This window comes from Homarus americanus, unplaced genomic scaffold (genome assembly GCF_018991925.1).
Source record: "Homarus americanus isolate GMGI-L3 unplaced genomic scaffold, GMGI_Hamer_2.0 scaffold1024, whole genome shotgun sequence".
Taxonomy (NCBI): domain Eukaryota; kingdom Metazoa; phylum Arthropoda; class Malacostraca; order Decapoda; family Nephropidae; genus Homarus; species Homarus americanus.
In genome coordinates this window covers 1,582,139-1,591,865 of record NW_024715228.1, presented here as the reverse complement: position 1 = coordinate 1,591,865, position 9,727 = coordinate 1,582,139, and the positions used below count along the sequence as shown (strand labels likewise).

Below are 9,727 nucleotides of genomic sequence, written 5' to 3'. Positions count from 1 at the left end.
GTACAGAACTTTATAAACTTTTAACAGTCACCTGATTACAAAAAATATCAAGATTTGCATGGAAATATTTTGTTTTTCACTGCTCTAAACCTGAATATTTATGCATATCATTGTTTACATTTGGAGGGTCATGTTACAATAAGTAAGTAAAACAGGCAAATAAATTATTGGTTCTTATAAGAAGGTCGTTCAGATATATAGACGGTCTGTCCCTCGTAACGATCTTCAAGAGTGAAGTGCTTCCCCATCTGGAGTACTGTCACCCCGTCTGGTCCCCGAGATATGCTAGGGACTGTCAGTTGGCTGAAAATGTTCAAAGGAGGGCCACCAAACTGGTGCCTGCACTTCGGCACCTCAGCTACCCTGAGAGATTGGAGCGCCTGAACTTGCCGAGCTTGTACTACAGACAGGCAAGGGGAGACCTAATTGAGGTATATAAACATCTCGAGGGGCACTACTCAGTCGAGTGTCCTTACTCGGAGCTGACGGGCGCTCGCCCCACAAGGGGTCACAGCTCAAGATTGAAGAAGCAGCAAGTCCAGAAAACTGTGAGGGCAATTTTTTTCAGAGTGAGAATTGTGAACTCTTGGAACAATCTACCAGAAAGTATTGTGACGGCACCGAGTGTGAGCTCTTTCAAGACCAAATTTGACCAACACTGGAGCGGGTTCAGGTACATTCAGGAGCCAGTGCATGCCCAGTACTTGCCAACGGTGCGTAACAGAGACGTGACCGATCGCCCAAGCAGCTAACGAGCCGATCAGTGGTGGAGGATAAAAGTAAAAAGTAATACTTGCCGTACGTCTATTGGTAGTTTAATTACAGTACATCATAGAAGAAAAGTGCCTTAGAATCATCTAAACTATGGACTGCAAATACTGTATAAAATTCCCAAGATTTGGTTGGTGGAAACAAATACAATCGTACCTTTTCTAGTAGTTTTCATATTTGCAATTCACAATATCTCGGTTATGGATAAAATGCAAGAAGAGTGTCAGAAGAAATTCGTCCTATTTTTGTCTCAAGTTATCATTAAACAAAACCATTATTAAATTATGTCCTCTATAAATTGACTCTACAATATTCTTGACAATGTTTCATAGACGAGTATGTCATCCGTCCCTTTGTTACCAAGTACTGTATTGGGAACATAAACATTCAAACGGACAGGTGCAAGCTTGGTCAGCAGTGGGAGGTAGCCGAGAGGGAGTCCCCCATATTGCTCTGACACAACATACGTTACTTTGGCCTTGTAATGTAGGGGTCCCACTGAAGCCTTTCACTTTACCCCTGCATCTGATAATAAGCAACTTTCCTAATAAGCCCAGTGATTCATCTTCAAGCAGTAACCCAGCATGTGTGCGTATGAGTGATATTGTATTAGAAATTAGACAACAATAAAACACCAGGGTTTGCATTAATTATCTATACATATATTATTTCCTGCCACCTGTTCTGCAATCCTTACATGAGAATCGTAATGTTTCTCTCAACTTGTTAATTTGTGAATTAATAACCCTGGTGGGAAGATTGTCCCAAGGACCCACAGGTCGAAGAGTGTTTTGTACAGTACTGTACTGTACTTTAGCCTAGTTCTTGACCTATACATGCTGATATCATCCTCCCTGGTCTGTGTTTGCTTAAATCTTGTGTTATTTACCTTCTGGCCAACTAAACTAGAGGCTGCCATACCGAGTGTAGAAAGATAGTGTAGGATCCCTATCCTGTGCTTGATAGTCTTGGTCAAGGGCTATTTTGAAGCCTAAGTTCTCGATTCCACAGCTTAAGCTGGCAAACAAAAGCTTAAGACTCGCAAGAAAATTTCTCACATATACACTTAACATTAATTTTAATGGTTTAGAAACAACCAAACAAGTGAGGGTTCTAAGTGGAGAGCTGTGGATATGGTTTCACTTTCAAATAGAAAGCTCCATGACAGTAGGGGTCGCAATTTTAGTCATAACCAGAGGCTCAATGCAGTCATAGTACGGCACAATCATACATCTCTGACAATTATGCTACATTTCGATTAATAACTGGCATAAAGTGACTAGCTAGCAACAGCGACAGGGAAATGTGGTCCCCGCCCTCTAGACCACCGCCTGTTAGGTCGGTGCCATTGTAGCCTCAGTTGTGGCTCAACTATCGCAGTGTGAAGGCGAGTGGATACGCTTTTTATATACAGGTATGGCACCCCCATCGTATTTTCTCTTAATATTTTTTATATAAAAACCTGAAAATATCTTTTGCATGTTATTTAGTACCATTGTAATGTTTATTTTACTTAAGGTAATATATCCTTTTCACCTTGATCGGCCTGTAAGCCGCTTGGGTAGTCGGTCACTTGTATTACGCATTGTTAGCAAGTATTGGGCATGTACTGGCTCCAGAATGTATCTGTACCTGCGCCAGTGTGTCAAGTCTTGAATGAGCTCAGCACTCGCTGCCGTCACAACACTGGCAGATTGTTACACAACTCTCATTCCAAAAAAGGTTTGCCCAATTTTTTGAACTTGTGGCTTCTAACTCGATTTAGTAATGTCCTCTGAGGTGCTTATAGACATCAGGCCAGTCACCCCATGCCTATCTATAGTATAACTTAAGAACCCGCAGGCGTTCTAATCTCCCCGGGTTCCTGAGGTCCCGGGGTACAGGCACCAGTGGTGGCCCTCTTTTGAACATTTTCACTCAAATAACAATCTCGAGCATATGGAGTGAGACTGCTCCAAACGAGAAAAGATAACACATTTGAAGAGCGTTATAAGGTACGGACCATCTACAGTATTGTTTGTATCTGAACGACCTTGGTGTAACCTACCAGCTTAGTAGTTCGTTTAACTTCTCACAATGGTTCGAGAGTTCTTCTCAACATGCACACCCATCACCCAGGTCCTGTTTATCATGAAACACATATTGTTTGTATGAAAAAACAAAAGAAATTAAGCTAATAATGTATAAAACAGCTTCAGCAATCACACTAACTTGTACAGGCAATAAGTATTAGTACAGGTGTAGGGGAGATATTGTAGTAGTAGATATCTCCCCTACAAACTACACAGTACACAACTTTGCGGTTACACTGAACCGCTACCCGACTACTGTACTGTACTGTATATTACATGATGAAAAATCATAGAGCCCGTCTGTTATGTACTTCTTAACTCTCTATTTATTTTTTTAATGACATTTTCATATGTTCATACAAGTATTATAGTAATACAAAACTAACGTGAATAATGAGGCACTGTCAAACTAAGTGCCTCACTTACAGAGTAAAGCAAGATTCAAGTCACATATTGTTAATGATGAATATTATAGCTGTACTTCAGATTACTGGGGTCAAATCGATGAGATTAATCTTTTCGGCCTTCCAAAAATAACCATCTGTTGGCTTTGTCGGCTGTTGTATATCTGTACTGTCTAGGTACTGTACATTGGAAATTGTATACCAGCACGGTCTTTGTACACAATATACCTGCTTTGTCTACACAAGCTCAACTGTATACTGTACATAAGAATGGAGGAAACTGCAGCGGGCCAATTGGCCCATACTGGGCAGTCCCATTTACACCCAACCCCCATTGCTCACATAACCATCCAACCTATGAACCCAAGTACCTGCATTTTATATATAAAAATATACATGTCAAACCAATTGTAAGCTTGTATGATGACTATTAATGAAAAATATATTATTACTATAATAATTCGCCCAAGATAATTTAATTATTAATTAGCGGACAAACAAACTCCAGCCAACCGACAGTGGGGCGTTCACTTGTTAAGTCAATGGTTTCGGTTTCGTTTCCCTGTACGAAATGAAGAATTCATTCCTTCTCTCCTTGCATGATAGCCCATCCTCACTCAGCATTAAGATGTATACTGTATACACTGTCGCAACATCCCTTGGGTGAACCACAGCACTAGAAGGCTTATAGCTGTTTGTTGTAGTAATCATCATGCTTTGTTATTGCCGATGCCTTCTACAACGCTCGGGGAACTTCTGCGTGGGAAGCTGGAGATCAAACAAAACAGTGACACAGCAGAAGGGGAAAAGTGGACGAGTCAGTGACGTAATAATTCATAACAGAGCGAAAGTAACATGACTAAGGGCGCCCAGCTGTTGAGGACACGTGACTGTGTGTGCGTGTAATTCAGCTGTTGAGGACACGTGACTGTGTGTGTGCGTGTAATTTTTTCTTTTCTTTTGTCCTCTTCACCACTGATCGGCTCGTTAGCCGCTTGGGCGATCGGTCACTTTTATCCTCTCCACCAATGATCGGCTCGTTAGCCACTTGGGTGATCGGTCACGTCTCTGTTACGCACCGTTGGCAAGTACTGGGCTTGCATCGGCTCCTGAATGTACCTGAACCTGCTCCAGTGTTGGTCAAGTCTGGTCTTGAAAGAGCTCACACTCGGTGCCGTCTCAACACTCTGGTAGATTGTTCCAAGAGTTCACAACTCTCACTCCGAAAAAGTTACCCTTAACAGTTTTCTGGACTTGCTGCTTCTTCAATCTTGAGCTGTGACCCCTTGTGGGGCGAGCATCCGCCAGCTCCAGGTAAGGACAATCGACTGAGTAGTGCCCCTTGAGATGCTTATACACCTCAAGTAGGTCTCCCCTTGCCCGTCTGTAGTATAAGCTAGGCAAGTTCAGGCGCTCCAATCTCCCAGGATAGTTGAGGTGTTGTAGTGCAGGCACCAGTCTGGTGGCCCTCCTTTGGACATTTCCAATCTACTGACAGTCCCAAGCGTATCTCGGGGACCATACAGGGTGACAGTACTCCAGATGGGGAAGCACTTCACTCTTGAAGATCGTTACGAGGGACGGACCGTCTAGAATTCTAGATATCTAACCGACCTTTTTATAAGACCTAATAATTTAGTTGCCTGATTTACCTTCTCGCAATGGCCCAAGAACTTCGGCTCATTGTCAACATACACACCAAGGTCCTTTTCACATTGTCTCAATTTATGCAGTTTCTTCGTCCCGTTGGGACATGATACACCTCCTTACCATTGGTACGTCCCAGGTGCATCCTCTTACACTTCAATACATTGAATCTTAGCAGCCATTTCATCGACCATTCTTGGAGCTCACAGAGACTGTTCTGCAGCTCTTCACAGTCTGCTTGCTTCTAATTTCCCGAAATTATTCGGCGTCATCCGCAAACATTTGTACGAAGGAATGTACAGCGTCAGGCACGTCATTTATGAAGCAAACAAACAACAGCGGGCCCAATACACTGCCCTGTGTTACCCTGCGTGTGACGGGTACACGTGACAATTTCGTGCCATTAATCACCACACACTGCTTGCGGTCATGTAGAAAGTCTTCGATCCACGCTAGGACATTTCTCCGAATCCCGTACCCTTCCAGTTTAATTTTCAGCTTGGTGGAACGAAAACTTCATTTTTGAATTTTGACATAAAACCAGATGTTAGGGGGGCTTTAAGGATCCAGCGAACTGGGCAAAGAAGTTTATATTAGTGTTAATAGGGAGTGGGAGTTAGGAGAGTCTCCTTTCCAGACCACTGTTAGCTCACACAGAGGCCAGCTGCAGGATTAAAAAACAACGTTTGACGTATTTCAAGTAAACACATCAAACAATAATGGCAAAGATCACTGTGCTCAGGGTGAAAGTCACATAAGGTCACTGGCTGCTCAAATGCAATACTCTTTGGGAACTTTCTTAAATGAACATAATAAGATGTTTTATTGTTTTGTTTTTTCACAAAACAAATGACTTACCCCGCTTACAGCGCCATGTGTTTACACACATCGTAAACAGCGGACACATTACTCTCCGTTATTCGTTGAGACAAACGAAAGTAGATTACGTTCGAAGGATGGCGTTCAGAGGAGAACAAGAACTTGTTAACAAGTTCCCGTGTCTGGTTATACAAATTCGGAGCACATATATATGTATATGTGTGTGTGTGTGTGTGTTTGCGCGCGCGCGATTACTCCTCTAAGTGTGGTGTCTGGTACAATTGTCTGTATCCAAGCAACTAACTTTGCAAAAAAAATCAACAACAAAGCAATGCCAGTACAGTAGACACTTTCCTCCTGTGACCGCCGCCACGCTCTTTCCTGTCATTTTTTCCCAGCAGGGAACAAGAACACACAACGGGTGGCTGCTCGTGGAGCACTAATGGATACCCAGAATATGAAAGTGTGGAACGCCACCTTTGTTCCTCGTTATTCTCGTCACGTGAGACCATAAGTTTCCTCCTTCGTGATGTGATGTATCATGGTGGGGAAGAAAACGAGGCGCAACACTTGTGTTCCACAGACCATGGATGGTAAACATCGTCGATTTATTCAACTACACAGTTTCAATGTTCGTATGGAATTAAATGCAGTATCTATCTGCGTATCTGCGTGTTTTGTTTTGTTTTATCCTAAGGAAGCTACATGTTTCAGTTGAATACTTTATGCGTATGTTTCCCAGTGTACAAACCTTTGCACTATTCTGAAGGTGACATAATTATAATACAAGGAAGGTACACTAAGTATCTTCACCGAATGCTGTCGATGTTTTTATTTGGAAAGGCAAAAATTTGATTTTCTATTGTTCATTCAGTCGCTCTGCTGTGAGATATCTATGAACGCAGCAATAGAGAAAGTCCGGCAGGTGATTACAATGATTTATAAAGTGGTGACTCCGTGAGCATGTTGCATTTTATTTTTTGCACGTACTCGTGCATAATTTGTTTCTATTTTTATATTATATTTCTCTTCTGTATCAGGTAAACTGAAAATTGTTGTCGTTCTAACCTGGGTTCTGTAAGGAGTAATTCCCTCACAGACACCTTCATCGGCTCTGGCGGCTCTCATGATTTTTCTCGTGCTCCTCCCTGATAAGAACTCTTTCTGACTTTTCCCCAGACGGTGTCACGCATCCTGAAAGCTCACTGGCCCAAGCCCCAACTCTCCCCTCGTCTTCTGACTTCTTGTGGCCTCCGAAATCCATCACAACTTCCAGCGACCAAGTCGGAAACAATCCCGAAACCGCCACTTTTCAATGTCCATGGTGAAATTTCCTTACAGTCAATGAAGTGTCCTCCACATGAACACGAGGCCTCAATTTGTGTCGCGGCACCAGAACCTTCGTGGTTTAACTTCACTACGTGTCGCTCCCGACACATTCATCGCATTCATTCCCGTCTCGCCTCCCAATCTGTCTACTCCGCAACCATCATCCGCCGCCCACAACCAACCAAAACATCAAATACCACCCTCAACTACCCACTACTGCTTACAATTCCCCAAACAGGAAATTACTTCACCGTCATCTGACAGGGTGAAAGTCTTGCACATCCCGTTCAGCTCAGGCTTTCTTATACCACTTCCTGGTCTCGAAGTACACCGCCCACGCTTTCACACGCGAAACAAATTGGTGTGTTGACGTGCCACGGACCGAAAGTGATCCCTGAGGAAAGCAATACAGCTGTATACTTAACATGTATTATTGATATGACAACCCACCACATGTACACGCTTCATAGATTATGAAGAGAACTCTTGATTCACATAATAGTACCACCGAAGGTGTCGAAGATTATATCCCAAGTTGATTATTATTTCTCACATCGGTACGGCGGTATCTTCTCAAACAAGGGTACCATCTCAACCATAGTACTTTCACTCCCTTCGGATTGTCCGTGTATTTGCCGTGCAAGATGCGTGAGCTGGTGTTAATGATGGTCGTATCGCTACTGGTTGCTGGGACGGATGCCACCTGTGGCTTCTGCAATGAGCGACTGAAAGTTTCTTTGTTCTGCTGCCTGTTCGAGGGCCGCTGCTGTGTCCTGTGAGTAGCATACTGTTATTTCTTGAGAGGCGTCGTCGGAAGGGTTATGTATTTCATGTATAGTGTTTATAGCACGATTTTTTTTATATAAATATGATAGGTTCTATTTGAATATGGAAGTCACTATTCCATCCTAGAATTTGCAAGTTTACAGTCTGCATTGGTAAAAATTATTTCTGCTGAGCATCAACCCTTATTCCTTTCTCATTCCTTCCAAAATAGTTTTTCAAGTGTTTCAGACTGACATGAGCAGAATAAAAACTATCCTAGCAATGTAAGAAGTAATACAGCCATATATATATACATATATATATATATATATATATATATATATATATATATATATATATATATATATATATATATATATATATATATATATATATATATATATATATATAAGCTCGAGCTATGACAAAGAGTTACCCAAGAGTAACACTTTTAGTGTACGCAATTCTTTCTCTAGATGTTCTTTCTCTCTGAGGTCGTACACTTACTCAGAAACAGGTGGCGCTGTAGTAAAATTTGGGGACCTTTCTGAAAATAGTGGGATTGTGTGTTAGTTGAGCTTCCTTAATATATATATATATATATATATATATATATATATATATATATATATATATATATATATATATATATATATATATAAATAAATCACTGTAGGTGCGTGATCTAGGTATATGCTGATAACCACAAGGAAAGAAGAAAACACGAAGTTCCCAAGCGCTTTCGTGTAATTCACATCTTCAGGGGTGAGTACAGAGTCTGTACTCTGTGAGGGCTTTGCATATATATATATATATATATATATATATATATATATATATATATATATATATATATATATATATATATATATATATATATATATTGATTATTGAAACATGCAAACATTTCTATAAATTTGGGGGTCCACTGATGAGTTTGGCCTGGGGCCCACAAGTAGGTAAATCCGACCCTGGGTGTCCCGGGTCAGTGCTCCTACAAGAGGCAACTATGTTATGAAGTCACTGGGTCACGCCGTGATGAAAAAATACAATGAATATGAATTAAGTGCTAAAAGTGAATCACTTACTAATAACATCAACAAGTGTGGTATCGGGGCTTCGTTGTTCTACCGATCTAAATAATTTTAATTTTTTTTAATTTTCCAGAGGTCCCGTAGCTGTGGGTAAGCGTGACGTGTCTTGGGCGCTGAACCAGCTTGGCCCATCAAAGCTGCCTCGTGTTGTCCACTCACATGCTAACCCACGATGAACAACCCCCCCCCCCCTCCCCTCGGCTGCTATCCACGCTCATAATTTACCTACCCAATTTATCTAACAGCCACCACAATTAGATTTGGCCATTGACTGGGGTTAGGAGGCCGATGGCCTGTATGACAGGGGCTACCAAACAGGGAGGTACTACTGCCTGGGAAGATATTGGAAGCATAATGTATTGTCTAATGGTAGACCCTGATGCCATATGGCATCACAAAAATTGTGACCAAGTCCCAGGTTGCTGATCTGACTTACTGCCTCATTTACACACAATTGCAGGTTTAATTTTTTTTCTCTTACTATTGACAACACAACATACCTGTTCTGTACTGTACATAGCCTATATCGTTTCTCACTTTTGATTATTTTTTTCATTTTTGCATTTCTTTATTATTGTTATTTTATTATCATTAATATTATTATTTTTTTTAATTTAACTTATCTGAATTATTATTATTATTATTATTATTATTATTATTATTATTATTATTATTACATTTTCGCCCCCAGGCCCCGATGTGGGTCAGTGACCTGTGCTTCTGTGTTCTTACAGAAGAATGACTATATACTGTACTTGTAGATAGTAACTAAGCTCTGATTCAGACACCATAGATGTTTTTTAATGAAATGTTCTTTCAGGACTCC

The 9,727-nt window shown here is 41.2% G+C and overlaps 1 long non-coding RNA gene across 1 annotated transcript; it reads left to right on the top strand.

The window, feature by feature from the left end:
• Window positions 1-1,989: 1,989 nt before the first annotated feature.
• On the top strand, window positions 1,990-9,281 carry LOC121855449. The gene is made up of 3 exons (XR_006086795.1): window positions 1,990-2,185; window positions 6,893-7,817; window positions 8,975-9,281. It is a non-coding gene; the product is annotated as an uncharacterized LOC121855449 (long non-coding RNA).
• The last annotated feature ends 446 nt before the right edge of the window (window positions 9,282-9,727 follow it).